The sequence below is a fragment of the Accipiter gentilis genome, chromosome W, assembly GCF_929443795.1.
Source record: "Accipiter gentilis chromosome W, bAccGen1.1, whole genome shotgun sequence".
Lineage (NCBI taxonomy): Eukaryota > Metazoa > Chordata > Aves > Accipitriformes > Accipitridae > Astur > Astur gentilis.
The window spans coordinates 34,515,972-34,538,548 of NC_064918.1; the positions used below are offsets into that span (position 1 = coordinate 34,515,972).

Below are 22,577 nucleotides of genomic sequence, written 5' to 3' on the forward strand. Positions count from 1 at the left end.
GCTCAGGACTTGCTTATATTCAAAGAAAAAGCCTTAAAAGACAGACACCCATATCATGCCCCTGGAGGAAAGGCCTGCCCCAGCCCTTTAAAAGAAAAAGGAAGGGGGGTGCCAGACAACAGGCTGACCAAGATAAGAAGAAAAACAACAACATCCAGGCCAAACGGTGCAAAAGGAACAGAAAACCCAGAGAAAGAGATCCCATTCCACGGCTAGAAAAGGGAATATACTTTAAAAGAGATGGCTGTCATTTCTGGCTGCTCAAATCTGTACCAAACCTGAGCTGGATTTCTTTGAAGTGTCCCTGATGCAGAACAAAAATGAGAAAAGCCTGATTATTGAGATGCATCCACTTTCCACTATTGCAGAGTCTGCACCTCTGGACTTTTTCATAGATCGGAATGGTGAAGATTACATAGATCTGAACAATACTCTGCTGTACATTTGCTGCAAGACTGTAAAAGCTGACGGGTCCAACCTCTGTGCCAGTGAGGCCGTGGGCCTCATAAATTACCCACTGGCATCTATTTTCAGCCAGCTGGACATTCTGCTGGGGAGACCAACTGATAAACCAGAGCAACAACTGCTACCCCTACTGGGGTGAATCCAGGATATCAATACCTGGCTCCAGGATTGGTGCCTGCACCAAAACATTGGGGTTTATAACCATGGAAGAACCTTCGAGAGACAAGGTATGCTGGGGCCTGGGGGGATCCACCTGTCCCAATGGGGAAAGCACGTCTTTGGGCGTAAGCTGGTGGGACTGATCGAGAGCACTTTAAACTAGAATTGATGGGGGGAAGGGGATACCAACAGGATTGCAGTAGGTAAGCCAAGGATTGGTATGGCATCACCTGAGGGTGGCAACGCTAGTGGGAGCATTTACACTGCTCCTGGGAGCACGGAGGGCTCAGGAGCACATCTGAAATGCTTGTACACCAACGCACACAGTATAAGAAACAATCAGGATGAACTGGAAGCATTGGTCAGGTCCCAGAGCTATGATGTCATTGGTATTAGTGAGACTTGGTGGAATGAGTCCCATGACTGGTGTGCTGGGTTGGAGGGCTACAGGCTGTTCCGGAGGGATAGGCAGGGCAGGCGAGGTGGGGGAGTTGCACTGTATGTAAGGGAGAGGTTGTACAGCCCTTATGATGAGTTATTCTATAGGCAATTAGGACAAATTTCAGGATCAGTAGCCCTTGTCCTTATGGGAGATTTCAGCTTCCCAGACATCAACTGGGAATATCATACTGCTGAGACAAGCAGATCTTGAAAATTCCTGCAGTATGTTGAAGATAACTTCCTGTCACAAGTACTCAGTGAGCCAACTAGGAAAGGTGCCCTCCTAGACTTGCTATTTGTGAACAGAGAAGGACCTGTGGGAGATGTGATGGTAGGTGGGTGTCTTGGCCGCAGTGATCACAAAATGGTTGAGTTCAAAATTTTCAGTGTAATGAGAAAACAGGACAGCAGAGTTGCTACCCTGTATTTCAGAAGAGCTAACTTTAAGCTATTCAGGAAGCTAGTTAGCAGTGTCCCTGGGGATCTGCATTTGACAACTTAGGAGTCCATGAGTGCTGGTCAGTTTTCAAGAACCACCTTTTAGAAGCAGAGGAACAGGCAATTCCATTGTGTCAAAACTCAAGCAAGTGGGGCAGAAGACCAGCTTGGCTAAACAGGAAACTCCTCTTCAAACTCAAGAGGAAAAAGAAATTGTATGACCTCTGGAAGCAAGGTCAGGCTTTGCAGGAAGATTAGAGCTGTGGTCCGCATATGCAAGGAGAAGATATGAAAGGCTAAAGCTCAATTAGACTTGGAACTGGCCAGTGCTATGTCAGACAACAAGAAATGTCCAAAAACTTGTGGGATTGTTCACCCAATGTGCAAGCCAATAACACACAGAGTCGAGGTATTAGCTATTTATTGACGGTTCTGTGCAGAAAGGAGTGCTAGGGGGTATCCCCGCAAAGCTACCACACCCAGCACTAAAACAGTCATTCATTTATACATTGTAAATTAGCATAATTACCATACTCATTGTTTATCAACCTTTTACTGGTGCCTGTAATTCCATATCTTAAAACTGATTGGTGTGTAGTGTCCTTGTCTTCATTTAAAGGTGCAGCATCTTTTAATTTTACTGCGCAAGCTCAGTGGGTGAGGGTCTTCAGGTGGAGGCGGGTATCCTAGCTTCTAGAGGTGTGGTCTTCATATTATAATTAGTTAAGTTCACCTAAAGGGCATGTTTTTTAGCTGATTCATGTGGTATAGCCAAGCTTCTTTGGCAACCAGCCCACTAAAGTTTCTGGTTCCTAGTTTTAGGTCGATTTGTTCCTTCTATTCCATTGTCTTGTCAAGAGTTGCTTACCCAAGTGATTTACATCAATTACTTATCTGTTGTTCCCTAAGTTTGTAAAAAAAAATATGACCATAAAAATTTCAATATCAGAAAGGCTTTTTTTAAGAACAGTAAAAGCAAGAGGAGTTCTAAAGAAAGAATTGGAGTGATACTTGTTGAAGATGGTCACCTGACAAATAAGGATGAAGAAAAAGCAGAGGCATTCACTACATTTTTTGCCTCAGTCTTTAATAATACTCATAGACCTTGGGCTGCCCAGTCCCCTGAGTCAGAGGACCACAAGTGTGGGAACAGTGACTTTCCATTTGTGGACACTGAAATTGTAAGGGACCAGCTGTATCAGCTGAATGTTCACAAGTCCATGGGGCCTGATGGGATTCATCCCAGAGTACTGAAGGAGCTAGCAGATGTTATGGCAGGACCCCTCTCAATCATCTACCAAAGGTCTTGGGAGTCTGGGGAAGTCCCTGCTGACTGGAAGCTAGCCAAGTGTCACGTCCCAATTTCTCAGGATGATGACTCAGGTTTGCCGATTCCCAGGTCAGGATTAAGGTGAAACAACACCAGGGATCCTTTAATTCACAAAACTCAACTTTTATTTGCTTGCAACAAGAATTGGCATGCTCACAACAAGAATTGGCATGAAACTACATCAGTAGACTGTGCAACATGTGCTAACCATACATCACCAAACATATACTACAAGCCTTGCTTATTTGGGGATCAGTTCAGGGAAGAAAATAAGGAAAGCCTTCCTGTTGAGTCACAAGGTTCAGAGTGGACCCCCTTGCTTTCTAGACTCCCTCTCAGGGAGGAGCCTAGGGGCAGCAAGATCCACTCCTAGTCCCAGACTTGGTCAATGGTTTATGTCTAAAGGGATGAGGTGTAGGGATTACGGGGAAAAAAAGAGACAGAGAGACAGACAGAGAGAAAAGAGAAAGATTTCACCAGTCCTGGGTCCAGCGTTGGTCCAGCCAGCCTAGGGGTCCAGTTCTGGAGGGTGTGTGCATGTGGGGCTTCAGTTTGTGTCCTTTTATAATCTCCTTGCCCCTCCTTCAGGTGGGCACTCAAATTCATTAGGCTAATTAGGTGTCATGCGCAGTTTATGCTTTCAGAACCTTCGGGAAATGGATCGGTGGGCTTGGGAGTTGTTTGGGGAGTAACTTCTTCCTTGCAAACATGACCATTGTTTGATCTTTGGCTATGCATGGTGAGCTGCCGCACTCAGCATATCAGAGCAAGGAACTGCCAGCAGCCCTCCTCACCCTGTTGGTAACCGACTTCTCACCTGCCTGCCATTAGTTGCTATGCAGGGTTCATTGTTATACAGAGTTCACCATTATGCAGAACTTGCCCCACCACAGTGTTTGAGACATTAACTCCTTCAGTATCTGACACTAACGTTATTCCAATTTACAAGAAGGACATGTGGGAAGACCCAGGAAACTATAGACCTCTTAGTCTAACCTCAGTACCTGGAAAAATTATGGAGAAGATCATACTGGGTACTATTGAAAGGCATTTAAAGAATAATGCAATCCTCAGGCACAGTCAGCATGGGTCCACAAAGAGAAAGTCCTGTCTAACTAACTTGATCTCCCTTTCTGATAAGGTCACCTGCCTAGTGGATGAAGGGAAGGTGGTGGATGTAGTTTTTCTGGATTTTTTTTAAGGCTTTTGATACTGTCCCTCACAGCATCCTTCTGGGCAAGTTGTCCAACTGTGAGATGAGCAGGTTCATGGTGCACTGGGTGAAGAACTGGCCGAATGGCAGGGCTCAAAGGGTTGTAGTGAATTGGGCTACATCTGGCTGGCGACTGGTCACCAGTGGTGTTCCTCAGGGCTCAATTCTAGGGCCAGTCCTGTTCAATATATTTATCAATGATCTGGATGCAGGAATTGAATGCACCATTAGCAAGTTTGCTGATGATAACAAACTGGGAGGTGCTGTTGACCCTCTCGAGGGACAAGACGCCTTGCAGAAGGATCTAGATAGATTGGAGCATTGGGCTATGATTACTGGGATGAAATTTAACAAGAACAAATGCCGGATCCTTCACCTAGGATGGAATAACGTTGGGCACAAGTATAAATTTGGTGTAGAGTGGCTGGAGAGCAGCCTTGCAGAAAGGGATCTGGAGGTCTGGGTTGACAGCAGACTCATATTGAGTCAGCAGTGTACCCTGGCAGCCAAGACGGCAAACCACATTCTGAGGCGCATTAAACACAGTATAACCAGTTGGTCAAAAGAGGTGATTATCCCACTGTATTTAGTGTTGTTGCGGCCTCACCTTGAATGCCCTGGTGAAAGGGCTGGAAGGCACATCCTATGAGGAGCGGCTGAGGACTCTGGGTTTGTCTAGTTTGGAGAAAAGGAGGCTGAGGGGTGACCTCATTGCTCTCTACAGATTCTTGAGGAGGGGAAGTAGAGAGGGAGGTGTTGATCTCCTCTCCCTGGGATCCAGCGACAGGATGCATGGGAATGGTTCAAAGTTGCACCAGGGGAGGTTCAGACTAGACATTAGGAAGCATTTCTTTGCCAAGAGGGTGGTGAAAGACTGGAACAGGCTTCCTAGAGAGGTGGTCAATGCCCCAAGCCTGTCAGTGTTTAAGAGGCATTTGGACAATGCCCTTAATACCATGCTTTCGATTTTCTTCAGCCCTGAATTGGTCAGGCAGTTGGACTAGATGATCACTGCAGGTCCCTTCCAACTGAACTGTTCTGTTTTGTTCTGTTCTATTCTATTCTATGTTTGATTTTAGTATATCTGGGGATCATCCTAGGTGTCTTACGAGGAATTAGATTGGGTTTTGGTTTTGATTTTGGTTTTGCAAATATTTTTTTTTTCCCCTTATGGTCCCAAAGGGGAAAATAAATAGCTTTTAAAGAAAAATGCTTTTGTAGCTGAGTGAGGTCCCAAATAGTTCTGGAGATACTAAGGGACTACAAATTCACCTAGTTTGTCCTGGAAGAGGTATGATGTCAGACAGAAGAGTGATGTGTTCTGGTTTAGCAGAGGCTTGATGGATGGTAAGGGTACGCTTTTGAACATCACTGTGGGAAATACAGTAAGGTATGTGACACCAAAGTAATGAAGTTTAATGCTTATTTTCATAGACAAAATGAGGTCCTTCCAAGTAATGTTTTTTACCCATGGAATATTACTGCTCACTGTTATTTTAGTAACAACTAGCTTCTCTTAATAAAGATCATGAAAACCTCTAACTGCATAGGTCCCAGGAAAAAATTAGTTACATGCCTAGCAGTTGAAGACTAGCACTAGAGCATGCATTTGGCTGACTGAAGATAAGCCCATGCTCTCATATAATCATTAGAATCATAGAATCATTTAGGTTGGAAAAGACCTTTAAGATCATCAAGTCCAACTGTAAACCTATGTGGTGGGTTGACCCTGGTTGGATGCCAGGTGCCCACCAAAGCCACTCTATCACTCCCCCTCCTCAGCTGGACGGGGGGCGGGGGGGGGGGAGAAAATATAACAAAAGGCTCGTGGGTCAAGATAAGGACAGTTTAATAAAGTGAAAGCAAAGGTCGCACGCGCGAAAGCAAAGGAAAACAAATGATGTTATTCTCTGCTTCCCATCAGCAGGCAATGTCTAGCCGCTTCCCGGGAAGCAGGGATTCAGTACGCATAGTGGTTGCTCTGGAAGACAAAAATGCCCCCCTTCTGTCTCCCTTTACTTAGCTTTTATATCTGAGCTGATGTCATATGGTATGGAATATCTGTTTGGTTAGTTTGGGTCAGCTGTCCTGGTTATGTCCCCTCCCAAGATCTTTCCCTGCCCCAGCCTGCCATTGAGGGGGGGGCAAAAATGTTGGAGAGACAGCCTTGATGCTGTGCCAGCACTGCTCAGCAGTAGCCAAAACACTGGTGTGCTATCAACACCTTTCTAGCTACTGATGCAGAGCACAGTGCTATGAGGGCTGCTATGGGGAGTATTAACTCCATCTCAGCCAGACCCAATACAACCTAACACTGCCAAGTCCACCATTAAACCATGTCCCTAAGCACTATGTTTACACATCTTTTAAATACCTCCAGGGATGGTGATTCAACCACTTCCCTTGTCAGCCTGTTCCAATGCTTCACAACCCTTTTGGTGAAGACATTTTTCCTAATGTCCAATCTAAACCTCCCCTGGGGCAACTTGAGGGTGTTACCTCTTGTTTTATCGCTTGTTACCTGTGAAAAGAGACTGACACCCACCTCACCACAACCTCCTTTCTGGTAGTTGTAGAGAGTGGTAAGGTCTCCCCTCAGCCTCCTTTTCTCCACACTAAACAACCTGTCCTGGGTTCAGCTGTGATAGAGTTAATTTTTACAGGAACCTGGGAGGTAGGGGCATAGCCGGGGCAGCTGACCTGAACTAGCCAAGGAGCTATTCCATACCATGTGACATCATGCTCAGTATATAAATGGGGAGCGGGCTAGGGGGGTAGGTGTCTCGACTTTCGGTGGGGGAAGTGGTGGAGACTCGTGTCCCGGGTGGTGAGCAGTTGCACTGTGCATCACTCTTTTTGTATACTTTTTCATTAGTGCCGTTGTTGTTGTAATTTCTTTGTGTTGTCCCAGTAAACTGCCTTTATCTCAACCCTCGAGGTTCCAGTTTCTTTTTCTTCTCTCTCCTCCGTCTCCTCCCCATCCCACCGGAGGGGGGCGGAGGAGTGAGCGAGCGGCTGCGTAGTCCTTTGTTACCGGCTGGGCTGAAACCATGACACAACCCCAGTTCCCTCAGCTGCTCCTCATAAGACTTGTTCTCTACACCTTCACCAGCTTCATTGCTCTTCTTTGGACATGCTCCAGCACCTCAATGTCTTTCCTGTACCGAGGGGACCAAAACCGAACACAGTATTTGAGGTGTGGCCTCACCAGTGCCAAGTACAGGGGGACAATCACTTCCCTAGTGCTGCTGTCCACACTATTTCTGATACAAGCCAGGATGCTCTTGGCCTTCTTGGCCACCTAAGCACACTTTTGGCTCATATTCAGCTGGCTGTTGACCAACACTCCCAGGTCCTTTTCCACTGGGCATCTTTCCAGCCACTCTTCCCCAAGCCTGTAGCATTGCATGGGATTGTTGTGACCCAAGTGCAGGACCCAGCAGGTGGCCTTGTTGAACCTCATACAGTTGGCCTCGGCCCATTGATCCAGCCTGTCCAGATCCTTCTGAAGAGCCTTTTTACCCTTGAGCAGATGAACACTCCTGCCCAACTTGGTGTCCTCGATACATGTGTAAGAATAATAAGTTTATTTTGAAAAAAATGTTGTTAAATATCTAAAGTGCAAGTGCATATCATGTGGTGACTATCTTCCTGTTACCAGTTCAAAGTGTACTTTTCAAAATGTAAGCCTAATGGGTGCAGAAAAAACCATAACCTAAAACAAGGAACTTGAAGTTAATGTGTAACAAAGAAAGCAATAAATAAAACTGGAACTAGATTCAGTGATAATTCTGTTTGCTGTCTGGTGTGTCCCTTGTCTATCTTTCCTCATGCCTCATCTAACACATGTTGTATTGGTTCAAGCAGAGGGTCAAGTATATTAGCTTCTTTCCATGCCAATTCCAAGTGTCCATTTCTCAAGATATCCAAATCTCATATAGTATGTAACTATGCAGCAAGGAACTAGAGAGATTTGCACTTGCACAACTTCTGCATGGATGCCTGTAGATGTGGTACTCACTGAGATTCACTGTGGTTATACTTGATGACTATACAGTTTGTTCAGTCCTCTCCTCCCTGAATTTAAAGTTTTTTAATGTTCTATTACTCTCTAGCATTCCCAATGCAAGAACTGTTGATGCTGAGGAATGGATCAAAGAAAGTAGACTCACTAGTTTTCCTGAAATAGCATCTTCTATTGTTATTATCAAAGGCAGACTAGTAGCCTACATGGCCTCTCGATCTTACCAACTAGGACATCTCTTAGCTTTTTTACTTTCTGTTTCAAATCCCCTTTCATAGCTGCTGAATCCACCTGTATTCCTCACTGTATTGTCTCTCAAACACATCGTCTATAGTTCTTATTTTCTAAACAGCTGGACTGTTCATTTATTTAGCCTTCTGAATGGCATAGCTGCCTATTCTTATACGGAAGCACCTGTGAAAGAAATAGAAAAAAGAGTGTATTTATCTGTTTTGATGTAGAACACTGAAAAAAAGGCCTCTACTTCATTGTCTTCATTAACATAAGGTCACAGAGTGTAATTTAACATTTTTAGTATTGTTGTGGTTTAACCCCAGCCAGCAACTAAGCACCACGCAGCCGCTCACTCACTTCCCCGCCCACTCGGTGGGATGGAGGACAGAATCAGGGGGAAAAAGTAAAACTCGTGGGTTGAGATAAGAACGGTTTAATAGAACAGAAAAGAAGAAACTAATAATGATAATGATAACACTAATAAAATGACAACAGCAAAAATAAAAGGATTGGAATGTACAAATGATGCGCAGGGCAATTGCTCACCACCCGCCGACCGACACCCAGCTAGTCCCTGAGCGGCGATTCCCTGCCCCCCTTCCCAGTTCCTACACTAGATGTGGCTGTCCTGAAACCAGGACAAGTATACCACTTTTTCCCATTTGTGAGAAATCTAGCAAGTGAGTCAGTTCGGACTGACAAAGAAAATCCTTTTTGCCTGAAAAACATACATAAATATCACCTGCCAGGATTGGAAAAAAATCAGAAACATTCCCGATAAAATGATGAAGTGAGTGACTGACATTTCAATTGACATTGAACTATTAATGAAAAGATTCTTCTTTACACCACAGAAAGAACAAATGTTAAAGCACTGTGATACAAATATCAGGCTTTGTCTGTTTTTCTGTTCTTCTGCCTTTTCAGAGATCTTTTGGTTTCATCTTCATGTAAGTCCTAGGTAAACCAAACTTGCTGGGACAAGTCCAAGCTAAATAGGACATTAACTGGAACATCTTACTTAGCAGGTTGTTCCTGGTTAACCATGAGCTGATTTGGGTTACACACAGTCTGCTCCTAAGGTCCTCTTTCAAGAGCATCCTCTGTCTCAGAGATCCTCAACAGGAAAATGGCATCTAAGGAAGCCTGGAAGACACCTTATTCTTGGAAATTCAGTTCTTTGAAAGCAATATAAGAATACTCCTAGGAAGGTGTTGGGAATTGGCTTGATGAGAAAGGACATGGGTCTATGGAAAAGTTGTGCGAGCAGAGTTATGTGTGAAGGAATGTCAGCCTGGGCAGCAAGATTAGGTCTTGGCCGAAAATAGCTGGCCTTGCTGATATCAGAAGAAAAATAAAGACAGTGTGACCTTGGCATAGTTTCATAAGCAACTTTTGAAGAAGTTCCCATGAGAAAGTTACGGAACATGCATAGTTGCAAATCACAAGTGGGTGTGTTTTAGTAATGAATAAACATTAGCAATGTACCAATCGTATTAGGACTAGTAGGCATAATTATCGCAAACTGTATAAATATGAGCTATCCGTGCAAATAAAGTTGAATCACTTCTATCACTCATAGTGAGTTGACTTATGTGCATTCCTCTGCCGCTCGCAAATGGTGCCCGAACAGGGACCGAAGAAAGGGGAATAGGAGCGGCGGACACTGAGAAGCACCGGTAGCAGCGACCGGGGGGCAAAAGATTAACCGAACGCTGATCGTCTTGGTTGGTGTGTTAATTCTCATGCCTGGACTGTCCAAAAGGGGTTCGCCGTCAGTGAGGGCTACTGGAAAAAGGCTGCAAAGACTTTTTAATCGAGGTGCCTTAATCAAGGAGCGTCAAGAAGCCGGCTCGCAATGGATCTAAAGGTAGCCCTAAAATTATTACAGTGCTTTTTAGAAAAGCGGGGGGTAAATTGAGTTAAGCAAGTTTTGGGATTTAAAGCGGCTTCTACAATGGAGCAAGGACAGAAACCTTTCAATTAGTGTGGGTACAGCTTTTGAGCTTAGTACCTGGAATGCTATCGGAACCTCCCTATGGGATGAAATTAGTGATGGGTCTAAAGAAGTTAAAGGTCTTGCAACTTTACGGAAATTGATTAAGACAACTCTGCAAGAAATGAAAGCAGATCTGCGTCTGCTTTTGCTGCTCTCTCTCTCCAACCGCAAGTGAAAGAGAAAAGCGGGGAGAAAAACATAACGCAGCGAGAGAGACTTTTGGAGCTTGTTCGCCTGCTCCTGTGCCCTTGACTTCTGCTCCACTCCCTGGGACTGCCGATATTAATCAGCCATCCGACAGTTCCCAAGCCTCCCTAACCGTACGATTAAAGGAAACCCTACAGAATCATGGGGTGAGTAAAAATCCACCTAAGAGAAAACAGCCCCCAGATACCACCATTCAACATGAACAAATTATACCTAGCATATACCCTGATTCAAATAATGCAAAGAAGGATTTGGCTACTCTAATAATAGAACAAAAAGAGACAATGTTAGAACTCTTAAAGGAAATGCGGAAAAGAGACGGGGAAACCAACCGCACCCGCAATAGATGCGGAGCCACTTGTAATAGCCGCTGCAGAAGAAAGGCAGAGACATTGGAGGGGAGTAATAAAAGATGCCATTATAGAAGGGACTATGCTCCAAGCATTCCCAGTTATTGCATCGAATGGACAGAAAAAATGGGAGGCGTTTGACTGGAAGGTCATTGAGAAATTAAGGAATGCTGTAAGTCAGTACGGAATCAAATCTGCGTTAACTCACCAAATACTGCAATTCATTTTTTCTGCTGATACGCAGATACTTCAAGATATTAAACAGCTAGCACAGTTGATTTTGACACCCGCCCAAATGTTAGTGTTTTTCCGGCAGTGGGAGACGCTCTGTGATAGGGAACAAGCAACACCATGACAACAAACAGATCCCTTATGGGGAGTAACCACGCAGATGCTGATGGGTACTGGACCCTTCGCATCAGGGAACGCTCAGTTACAATGTATCACTGCGGTTTATCATCTATCACAGATCTTGGAGTATCAAGCCTTTCTTACCATACCAAACAATATGTACAGCCATGCTTTTACCCAGGTGAAACAGGAGAATAATGAACCTTTACACAGTTTATTAATAGACTGCATAGGGCAATCAATGACCACTCTGACTTGAACGAGGGCATGAAAGAAAACATGTTCAAAATACTCGCTTTTGAAAATGCTACTGAAAAGACACACAAAGCATTGTGTAATTTGCCGAAAAATGCAGACATCGTTGATATGACAGAATACATGGATCGATCAGTGGACTCACAGAAAGTAGCCTATGCTGCCACAGCTCTCCAAGGAGCTACAAAGAAACACAAGGCCAGTAAGACACCCTTGGTCAAGTGTTTTAACTGTGGCAAACGTGGACACATTAGGAGCAAATGTACAGTTACTGCTAACAGTAAGTGCTGCAACAAGTGTAAGAAAGATAACCATACCACCAAGAATACAGGAAGAAGGGAAGCTTTACACCGACCGCGAAGGCTCCTCGTGCAACAACACAAATGCAAGGGGCTTGAGCTGCCAGCCCTCAGGCAGCCTCGCAACCACCAGATCCGCCACTGCAGGAAGCTCCGGAGTGGATGTGGAAACCGCAGTACACATCCAACATAAAGGGACCATTGGGGTTTGGACTTAGTGCATTTTTAATGGGGCGATCTTCAAGAGCTCTAGTAGGAATTCTGGTGCTCCCAGGGCTTATTGATGCAGATTATTGTGGGACTGTGAAAAAATCCTGATTCATGTTTTAATCCCTCCTGTTTCTATTCCTAAAGGTATCAGAATAGCACAATTAGTTCCATTCAGATCGTGTGTTCTGAACTCAGGTAAAGTACAACGTGGAGATGGTAGATTCGGCTCCACAGGGAAACCGCAGGTATACTTTGCCATGGACACAACAAGAAGTAAACCAGAAAAGGTAGTGTGTTGGGAGCTGGCTTGCTGAAAAGGGACATGAGCCTGTGGAAAAGTTGTGCGAGCAGAGTTCTGTGTGAAAGAATGTCAGTTTGAGCAACAAGATTAGGCCTTGGCCGAGAATAGCTGGCCTTACTGATAGCAGGAGAAAAACAACAGCTGGTCTTGCCGTTATCGGGAGAAAGGTAAAAACAGTGTGACCTTGGCATAACTTCACAAGTAACTTTTGAAGAAGTTCTCATGAGAAAGTTACTGAACACGCATAGCTGCCAGCCACAAGTGGGTGTGTTTTAGTAATGAATAAAACATTAGCAATGTACCAATCATATTAGGACTAGTAGGCATAATTATCGCAAACTGTATAAATATGAGCTAGCTGCGCAAATAAAGTTGAATCACTTCTATCACTCATATTGGGTCGACTTACGTGCATTCCTCCGCCGCTCCAACAAATGGTGCCCAAACGTGGGGCCGAATAAAGGGGAATTGGAGCGACGGACACTGAGAAGCACCGGTAGCAGCGACCGGGGGGCAAAAGATTAACCGAACGCTGATCGTCTTGGTTGGTGTGTTAACTCTCGTGCCTGGACTGTCCAAAAGGGGTTCGCCGTCAGTGAGGGCTACTGGAAAAAGGCTGCAAAGACTTTTTAACCGAGGTGCCTTAATCAAGGTAGCACCAAGGAGTATCGAGAAGCCGGCCGGCAATGGATCAAGAGGTAGCCCTAGAATTATTACAGTGCTTTTTAGAAAAGCGGGGAGTAAATTGCGTTAAGGAAATTTCGGGGTTAGTCGCGCTGGGTCGCGTTAAGGGGTGTTTTAAGAATTCAGATTTATTGTTTGAGGAGAGTGGGTGGCGTAAGTTAGGAGATGTATTATGGGACTTGGTAATTGATGATGATAAATCAGCTAAAAAATTAATGAAACCTTGGCGGGAAATTATTAACAGTATTAAGCGATATAAATTAGAAAAGAATTTTGCGGCAGTGTGTAGACATTCGTCTGATCACCCCGTGGGACTTGGCACAGGGTCCACCATACCCTGGGCCACAGAGCACTGACACCAATATGAGGATGCTGCAAATGGCGTTTATTTAACTGCGTCACGCCCTTACATACTGTCTGTCGGTCATCCCGCCTCCCTTAACCCTTCTCTTTCCGTACATCGCGAGATCTTCCGAGCGCCAATCCCTACAGCAGTGGCTACAGAACGGCTGGGGGGTACTGAGGAATTAGCAGGCTTACTTACTTATGGCAAGGAGTACGTTCCTACTCCGTCCACTGGCCCACCAGTTACAGTACATCCTAAAGTGGCCAGTCAGCCGCCTCCTGTACCACCACGCAGTAATGTTACAAATTTATCTAATGAATCAGAGGTAAAATCTGCTGCACCACCAGGTCCTAAAGAATCAGAATCGGAAATCCCGCAAATTGAAATGAAAGAGGGAATACCGAGTAGTCAATCATTAAAAAATCGACTGAAAATAACACCTGTAAATTGGCAAAAAATATTACAAGGTGCAGTAGAAGATAAACAGTATGAACTGGCTGGCAGCATTTCGGAAGTTCTTGCTTGCCCAGTTGTTTACAATGTAGGAGATGATGGAAATTTAGAAGGATTACATCAGCCACTAGGCTGGAAATTACTATCACAATTACGATCTACAGTTAACGAAGCAGGATTACAATCCGAGCCTGCTAAACAAATGTTGAACTATATATGGGGAAGTGTAATCTTGTGTCCAGAGGACATTAAAGGAGTTATCCGAATGATAATGACACAGTCACAACAGTTATTATGGCAAGCTCACTGGCAGCGGCATTGTGAGGTTTCAATGCATCAGCCGCGTCAGCAGGGAGACCCGCTTTATGGGGTTACTGTTGAACAACTAATGGGATCAGGCCGATTCGCTAGTATTGATGTTCAAATCCAACAAGGTCCAGATGTATGCTTGGAGTCTATGCGAACGGCCAGAATGGCAATAGGGAATGTGAGAACTCAGCCAGTGTCACCTTCGTATATGTCAATGAAACAGAGTAGAGACGAACCTTTTGGGAAATTTGTAGATCGAGTGACATCCGCAATCGATCAGTCTGATGTCCCTGAATGGATGAAGGGAGCTATATTAAGACAGTGCATTTATGAAAATACTAATCCCGAAACTAAAGCAATAATTCTGTCTTTACCGGGGGATGCAACTGTAGAAATGATGCTAGATAGGTTAAGTAGAGTTCCAGTGGGTCGGCAAGCGATGTTAGTGGAAGCAGTGCGGGAATTAGGGAAGGATTTGATTCAGGCACAGCAGCAAGCATTCGCAGCCTTAGCTCCGTTGCACCAGCCTGAGACGCGACCCCGATCATCGATACAATCAAGAAGTAAATGTTTCCGCTGCGGGCAAGAAGGTCATATGAGAAGGCACTGTAGAGTTTCTCAAGTTTGGTGCGAGAACTGTCAAGTGAATAATCATAGCACCAGCGTCTGCAAGCGGACGGGAAACGGACAAGCGAGCGCGTCGGGTTGCCGCGCGAGGACAACAATAGCCGCCCCAGCCCTTCAGACTCCATCGACGGAGAAGCAGAGCCATCTACCGGTGGAAAACAATACAAATCCATTTCTACAGAGTCCCTGCAACCAGCCACAAAAGGAAGCCTCGGGCTGGACTTGGCAACAGCAATAGATATTACATTACTGGACTCACGACCACAAAAAGTTCCTACAAACATTCATGGACCTATAACTATTAATGGACAAACCTATGGAGCATTATTACTCGGACGATCGTCGAGTGGAATACAAGGACTGTTTATTTTACCAGGAGTCATTGATGCTGACTACACTGGCATGATATCAATCGTACTGCAAACAAATTTTCCACCAATCCATGTGCCAGCCGGCAGTCGGATTGCACAATTGGTCCCTGTGCCGCAGCTAACTAAGGACTTACACCCATGTTCTGAGAAGGTAAGACAAAATGATGGATTCGGATCTACTGGAGGACTAACCATGTTAACCATGGCAATGAACCAGCGACCGGTAATGAGGATTACAATGGAAAATTATGGACATTCTGTTCACATTGAAGCACTATTTGATACGGGAGCCGACCTTACCATCGTGTCACAGGATCGTTGGCCGGAGAGTTGGCCCTTGGTTCCTATGACTACCGGGGTTGAAGGGGTTGGCGGATCTACATCGGTACGGCGTAGCAGAGACAGAGTTACTATCATCATAGACGGAAGAACAACAACTGCCTTTGTGACTGTGATGTCGCTTCCACAAGGAGTACAGGCTCTTGTTGGAAGGGATGTTTTAGATCAAATGGGAGTGATCCTTACGACGGACAAGCATTTTCAATGGCGGTCACTGCAGAATGGACTTTCCCGATCCAATTACAGTGGCTGACAGATGATCCAGTCTGGATCGAGCAGTGGCCGTTGAAAAAGGAAAGTCTACAGGCAGCTCATAACCTTGTTCGAGAACAGCTTCAACAAGAATATTTACAGTTATCAACAAGTCCATGGAATACTCCAATCTTTGTAATAAGAAAGAAATCAGGAAACTGGAGACTACTACAAGATTTAAGAGCAGTAAATTCTCAGATGCAACCAATGGGAGCTTTACAACCTGGACTACCCAATCCTGCTATGTTACCAGATCAATGGACTCTATTGATAGTTGATCTTAAGGACTGTTTCTTCACCATACATTTGCATCAGCGAGACACCCAGCGATTTGCATTTACTCTGCCTTCGATTAATAGAGAGGCGCCTGCGCAACGGTATGAATGGACAGTGTTACCACAAGGTATGAAGAATAGTCCAACTCTTTGTCAATTATTTGTGGACAATGCATTACGTCCTGTCCGGGAGGCCTGGCCGACAGCGTTTATTTATCATTATATGGATGATATCCTGATAGCTCAAAAGGACAGTTTTACAAAACAACAAGAGCAATTTTTATCGCAGGCTTTAAGGAAGGAAGGTTTAGTCATTGCTCCAGAAAAAATACAGAGGGTTTCGCCTTGGAAGTACCTCGGCTGGAACATTTCAGAATCTCAAATTCGCCCTCAAAAGTTAACCCTGCACACTGAACTACGGACATTAAACGATGTACAGAAATTGATGGGAGACCTACAATGGTTGCGACCAGTAGTGGGTATACCAAATGAACAATTAGAAGAACTTAGGCCATTATTACAAGGAACAGATCCAGCGAAACCTGTACACCTTTCTTCCAGACAACAGGAAGTTATCAAGGCAATTGTCGAACAAATTACACAAAGGTGGGTAGATCGTCGAGATCCGCGTATTCCTGTCGATTTAACGATTATACATGGACCGTCTCAATTAATTGGTGCACTGACCCAGTGCAAAAAGAAAAAGGGGGAGAAGGTCCGAGTGTTGGAATGGTTGTTTACACGATTGCAACCACAAAAAACGATTGAGAGGAAATTAGAGACTTTAGCAGAACTAATTATGAAAGGAAGGACAAGAATATTACAAATTACTGGATCAGAGCCGGGAATTATCAGAATACCTATTAAAAGGGAAAATTTAGAGTGGTGTTTGCGACAGTCGGAGGACTTACAAATGAGTCTATTGTCAACAGCAAATGATATAACTATTGATTCAATTAAAGCACCAGTCCTGCAATAGGTCAGTCAAAATACATGGATAATGCCATCAAAACGAAGTGAGAGACCATTGTCAGACGCAGTTACTGTATTTACCGATGCTGGAAAAAGGTCACGTACAGCAGCAATTACATGGCTTCAAGATAATCAATGGTATCATCATATCCTTGCAGCAGTGCCAGGAGACTCACTGCAAACACTGGAATTAGCAGCAGTGGTGTGGGCAGCTCTACAATGGCATGATACAGAATTGAATTTTGTGACAGACTCATTATATGTTGCTGGAGTTTTGGAAAGGATTGAAGATGCGAGGATCAAAGACATCAAGAATTCTTGCCTATTTGAATTGTTTCGTCAATTACAATCGGCATTACGACAGAGACAGAAAAGCTATGCAGTTATTCACATTAGAAGTCACATGTGGAAGGAAGGACTGGGAGAAGGAAATGATAGAGCTGACCAATTAGTTAACGTGACTGTACCTATGAATGACTTTGTAAAAGCCAAAGAAACTCACAACGTATTTCATCAAAATGCAAGAGGTTTATATAAGCAATTTAGTATTACAATCGAAGAAGCCCGAGGAATCGTGAGAGCGTGCCCTGAGTGTAGTCATCCTGGACCAGGTTTAGGGACTGGAGTTAACCCACGTGGACTGGGCCCAAACGAACTTTGGCAAATGGACGTTACCCATGTATCTGAGTTTGGTCGTTTGAAATATGTGCATGTGACTGTAGATACATTCAGTCGATTTATCTGGGCAACGGCACAAGCCGGGGAAAAGGCGCTGCATGTTGTCCGACATTTGACAAGTAGTTTTGCTGTCATGGGAGTGCCTCAGAAATTAAAGACGGACAATGGACCAGCGTATGCTGGTGAAAAGATCAGAAAATTTTGTCAACAATGGGGGGTGACGCATATTACAGGCATTCCACACTCTCCCACAGGACAGGCTATTGTAGAACGGGTTAACCAGACATTGAAAGAATATTTGCAGAAATTTAAAGATGTGTGTGATGTTCAGGAAAAGTTGGCTAAAACATTATTTGTTATGAATTACCTATGTATATTTGGGGAGAATGATGAGCCACCAGTCAAAGTTCATTCAGGAGTTGCTACTTTAGAACAAAAGCAACCAATGAAGGTGTATTATAGGGATTTGGCAACGGGTGAATGGAAGGGACCCGTTGAAGTACGATATATGGGGAAAGGTTATATGTGTGTTATTACTCCTACAGGACCTCAATGGGTGCCGTCTAGATGGACCAAAGCTGCGCCTGCTCCCGCTACTGTTCGCCCTTCTTGTTCCACTGAAAGCAGTTCCAGTACCGGGTCAGACAAACGTCTGGATAGCGTGGGCGAATAGGACGGGACAGACTGATTTTTGTTTGAGTTTGGCAACTGCAACAGAACCCTTTAAAACATGCTTGATAGGTTACCCTCATTTAGACTCTTCTGACTTTCTAGGATGGATAGATAATAGCAAAAGTTGTAATGGAATAGATGTAGCAAGTCAATCAGCTTGTTTAATTATGCAATTAAATCATACTCTACCCTGGGATCCACAGCAACTGGACCTTTTGGGCTCTGAAGCAATTGACAATGGTACACATGAGAATACAACTCGTACTTGCATCTCTTTTGGTAACTTTAATAAATTCACTGTACAAGCAATGCACATGGCACGCTGGTTAGGAAAAAGTAGTCGAATTGGTTGGGATGACAATCCATTTATAAATGGAGCTAGTGGTACAATTGTTTCTCCTTACAGTACGAGTTTCGATATTAATCATTATTGTGGCAAATTTAATAAAACTACAACATTTGGAGCCTATGGATGGAGTATGAATGATGCCAATGAAATATTGAGAGTAAAAGGTTCGGCTAAAGCTTTACTGCCTGGAATATTTTTGATTTGTGGAGATAGAGCATGGGGCGGAATCCCAAAGAATCCTCTTGGAGGACCTTGTTATATTGGTAAATTGGCCTTACTTACATTAACACACCGGAATTGGCTTAAAATATTACGATCCTCACCCAGAAGCAAAAGGAGTATAGCTCAACTTAGTCAAAATTGTGATGACAATGTTGAATTATGGTCAGTTACAACTAGAATTTTTGCATCTATGTTCCCAAGTGTAGGGACAGCTCGTGCTTTGAATCAATTGAATAAACTCGCTTGTTGGTCGGTAAAGCAGGCTAGGGCCACGTCAGAGGTCCTTGAAGAGATGATGCAAGACATGTCAAGTTTAACACATGCAGTGTTACAAAATAGAGCAGCTATTGATTTTCTATTGCTGGCACAAGGACATGGGTGTGAAGATATTGAGGGGATGTGTTGCTTTAATTTAAGTGATCATTCTCAATCTATTCACAAACAGATAAATTGGTTAAAAAAACATACACAAAAAATCCAACAAGAGATTAATTGGTTTGATGGGGTGTTACAATCAATATTCGGCGGGATAACACCATGGCTAATGTCATTGATTAAGGAAGCCTTACGGTGGTTGGGTATATTGATATTAATCTGTATAATAGTTAAAATTGCATATGGGTGCATGATGAAAGGAGTCTCAAAGCTGACACACCAAGCTCTACTCGCACAAAAAGAAAAAGGGGGAATTGTTGGGAGCTGGCTTGCTGAAAAGGGACATGAGCCTGTGGAAAAGTTGTGCGAGCAGAGTTCTGTGTGAAAGAATGTCAGTTTGAGCAACAAGATTAGGCCTTGGCTGAGAATAGCTGGCCTTACTGATAGCAGGAGAAAAACAACAGCTGGTCTTGCCGTTATCGGGAGAAAGGTAAAAACAGTGTGACCTTGGCATAACTTCACAAGTAACTTTTGAAGAAGTTCTCATGAGAAAGTTACTGAACACGCATAGCTGCCAGCCACAAGTGGGTGTGTTTTAGTAATGAATAAAACATTAGCAATGTACCAATCATATTAGGACTAGTAGGCATAATTATCGCAAACTGTATAAATATGAGCTAGCTGCGCAAATAAAGTTGAATCACTTCTATCACTCATATTGGGTCGACTTACGTGCATTCCTCCGCCGCTCCAACAGTAGTGCAATTGGAAGGGCCTGACGGAGTTATCATCAAGAAACTGATGACAATCAATACAGGAGCTGATGTTACGATTATTTCACGATGCATTTGGCCTCCATCATGGCCATTGATCAATCCAAATTTTGGTATTGCAGGGGTAGGGGCACACAAGCCACCTTAGTAAGTCAGCTACCAATTACCCATTTGTGTTCCCCGACGGTGAACACGTTACGATGCGTCCGTATATCATGACTACCCCAACTGAATTGTTTGGCTTCATAGGCCGTGATTTATTGAGCCAAATAAAGGCAATATTAATGACCCATCCTTTTAGGAGCAGTCACTGAGGGGCAGCCAATCATGAAAATTAGCTGGACAACAGATGAGCCTGTGTGGATTCATCAGTAGCTGCTAAATTCTGAAAGGCTGCTAAAAATACAAGAGTTAGTTGAGGAGCAATTGAGAGCGGGACATGTTGTCCCTTCTAGTAGTGCATGGAATACATCAATATTTACCATTCCCAAGAAAAATACGACATGGAGACTGTTACATGATCTCATAGCTATGAATGCAGTGATGCAGAGTATGGGAGCCCTGCAGCCAGGTTTGCCGTCTCCAGTTATGCTTCCAGAAGAATGGGATTTGTTAATTATAGATCTAAAAGATTGTTTTTTCACCATTCCCTTGCACCCAGATGACACTGAACAGTTTGACCAATTGGTTGCAGCGGCATGGGAGCCTCCTCCAGGGAATTGCTTTCAACAAAGCACGGCAATCACATGCGTTCTTGCACCAACCCGCTAGGAGGTTAGCAAAGCAATTTGACTTACCACTTACTGATGCCCAAGGTATCGTTAAAGCATGCCCCGATCGTCAAAAGGAAGGGCTGGGCTTGGGCTGTGGGGTTAACCCATGAGGTCTTTTGCCGTTGCAGTTGTGGCAAATGGATGTCACTGATCCGACAGATTCTGACTAATAGAGTATTACTAGCGGACATTGAGTCCTTCAGAGAGGTTTTTAGAACAGCGTGCCTTATTGTATATAGAACTTGCTTTAGGTAAAAAGTGTGTTAAGCATAATTTGATTAAACATAGTGTGATTATGGGAAGACAGTGTGGGGTAAATGTATAGTTAGTTAAAGCCAAAATTAGGGGTAAGGTCTATTTCCATTAATAACCTGGGAACGAGGTTGATTGTGTTTCCACAGATACAGGCCCACAACGGACTCCTGTTCGATTTGCACGACCATCATCATCTGGAGCATCATAGATGATGTGGCAATATGAATACTACCTCAGCCGAAAACTAATGTATAGGTCACCTTGGCTAACATAACAGGTCAAGATTCTCTGTGCATCGCAACTGTATCGTAAAGCCCATGAACCAACAGGCAAGATGGCTATGACTTGTGCAGCGCACCTGGCCAGCGAGCACATTCATCATAGATTGCAACCGAGGCGGACTTTTGGCACCCGCTGGCCACGTGTGCTAAAACCCGTTCCTCTGCAAATGTATAAATACCGGGATTTTCCGAAGAGCATCAGGCTGGTATACGGTGAGGCCATCGTTGCCTCTGTGGGGACGCCCACGGAAAGCTGGCACCTACCAATTGCTGGGCTGAGTTCGCAGAGCAAGATGGCACAAGAATGTATGGATGGTTCATCTTCCTCATAGTCCTCATGGTCTGGGTCATTAGGGGTAACGGGTTGGCTCAAAGAATTATGGGCATTGTTGTAGTTACTGTGATTTTAGCTATTGTAATAATTTTACCTTGTTCAGCTTGCTAAGAAAAAAAATGGCATCCCAAGTTATTAAGCAAGCCTAGATTGCTCAAAAAAAAAAAGGGGGAATTGTTGAGGATTTCTTGGCTGGGCGAGGGCATGTGAGCAATCCAGCCGTTAGGTGGGAACGAAGCATAAGTTTACAAAGTGCTGTAGCAGACAAGGACGCTGTGCCCTTGTACGCTGGGAAAACGGAAGATAAGAAGATCCTGACAAGCAATTCCTGGATGCCGAAGAATGAGATAAGTAACTGCTGGACACCTCGTGAAGAAGCTTGCACAGCCAATAGAGGATAAGATAGTGTTGCGTGAACCGGGGTATTGGACCAATTAGAGTATTTTATAAGGCGCGTGCACAAGCACATAAGGTATATAACTGTGCTAAAAGTAGTAGTAAATGGACTTTACTTGATCACATTTGTCTGTGCGTGATTTCCCCTGTGGATCCTCCGCAACACTGGGCTATTGAATCCACCCCCAACATTGGCACGCTGCCCCCAGACTCATCTCTGGTGCGCCTAGTTTTATCCCATTCCCCCTTCAAACCTAGTTTAAAGCCATCTCTATGAGCCCCACTATCTCATGAGCGAGGATTCTTTTCCACCTTTGAGATAGCAGGACTCCATCTGTCACCGGCAAGCCCGGTGGCATGTAAACCTCCCCATGATCAAAAAACCCAAAATTCCACTGATGGCACCAGCCTCTGAGCCACGTGTTAACCAGGTGTGTTTTCCTGTTCCTTTCAGTGTATTTCCCTGCCACCGAAGGGATTGAGGAAAACACTACCTGTGCTCCCAATCCTTCCACTAATCGCCCCAGTGCCCTGAAGTCCCTTTTGATTGCCTTTGGATTTCTCT

General features: G+C 44.2%; 1 long non-coding RNA gene across 3 annotated transcripts in view; it reads left to right on the top strand.

Moving 5' to 3' along the window:
* LOC126035516 (uncharacterized) overlaps positions 1–22,577 on the top strand; it is a 119,417-nt gene that overhangs the window by 51,215 nt on the left and 45,625 nt on the right. For 2 of the 3 annotated variants that reach the window (XR_007504957.1, XR_007504959.1), the window contains exon 1: positions 9,810–10,174. The exons of the other annotated variant lie outside the window; for it this stretch is intronic. This is a non-coding gene — a long non-coding RNA (uncharacterized LOC126035516). Of the gene's footprint in view, positions 1–9,809; positions 10,175–22,577 lie in introns of those variants that run through there. 3 annotated transcript variants of the gene reach the window in all.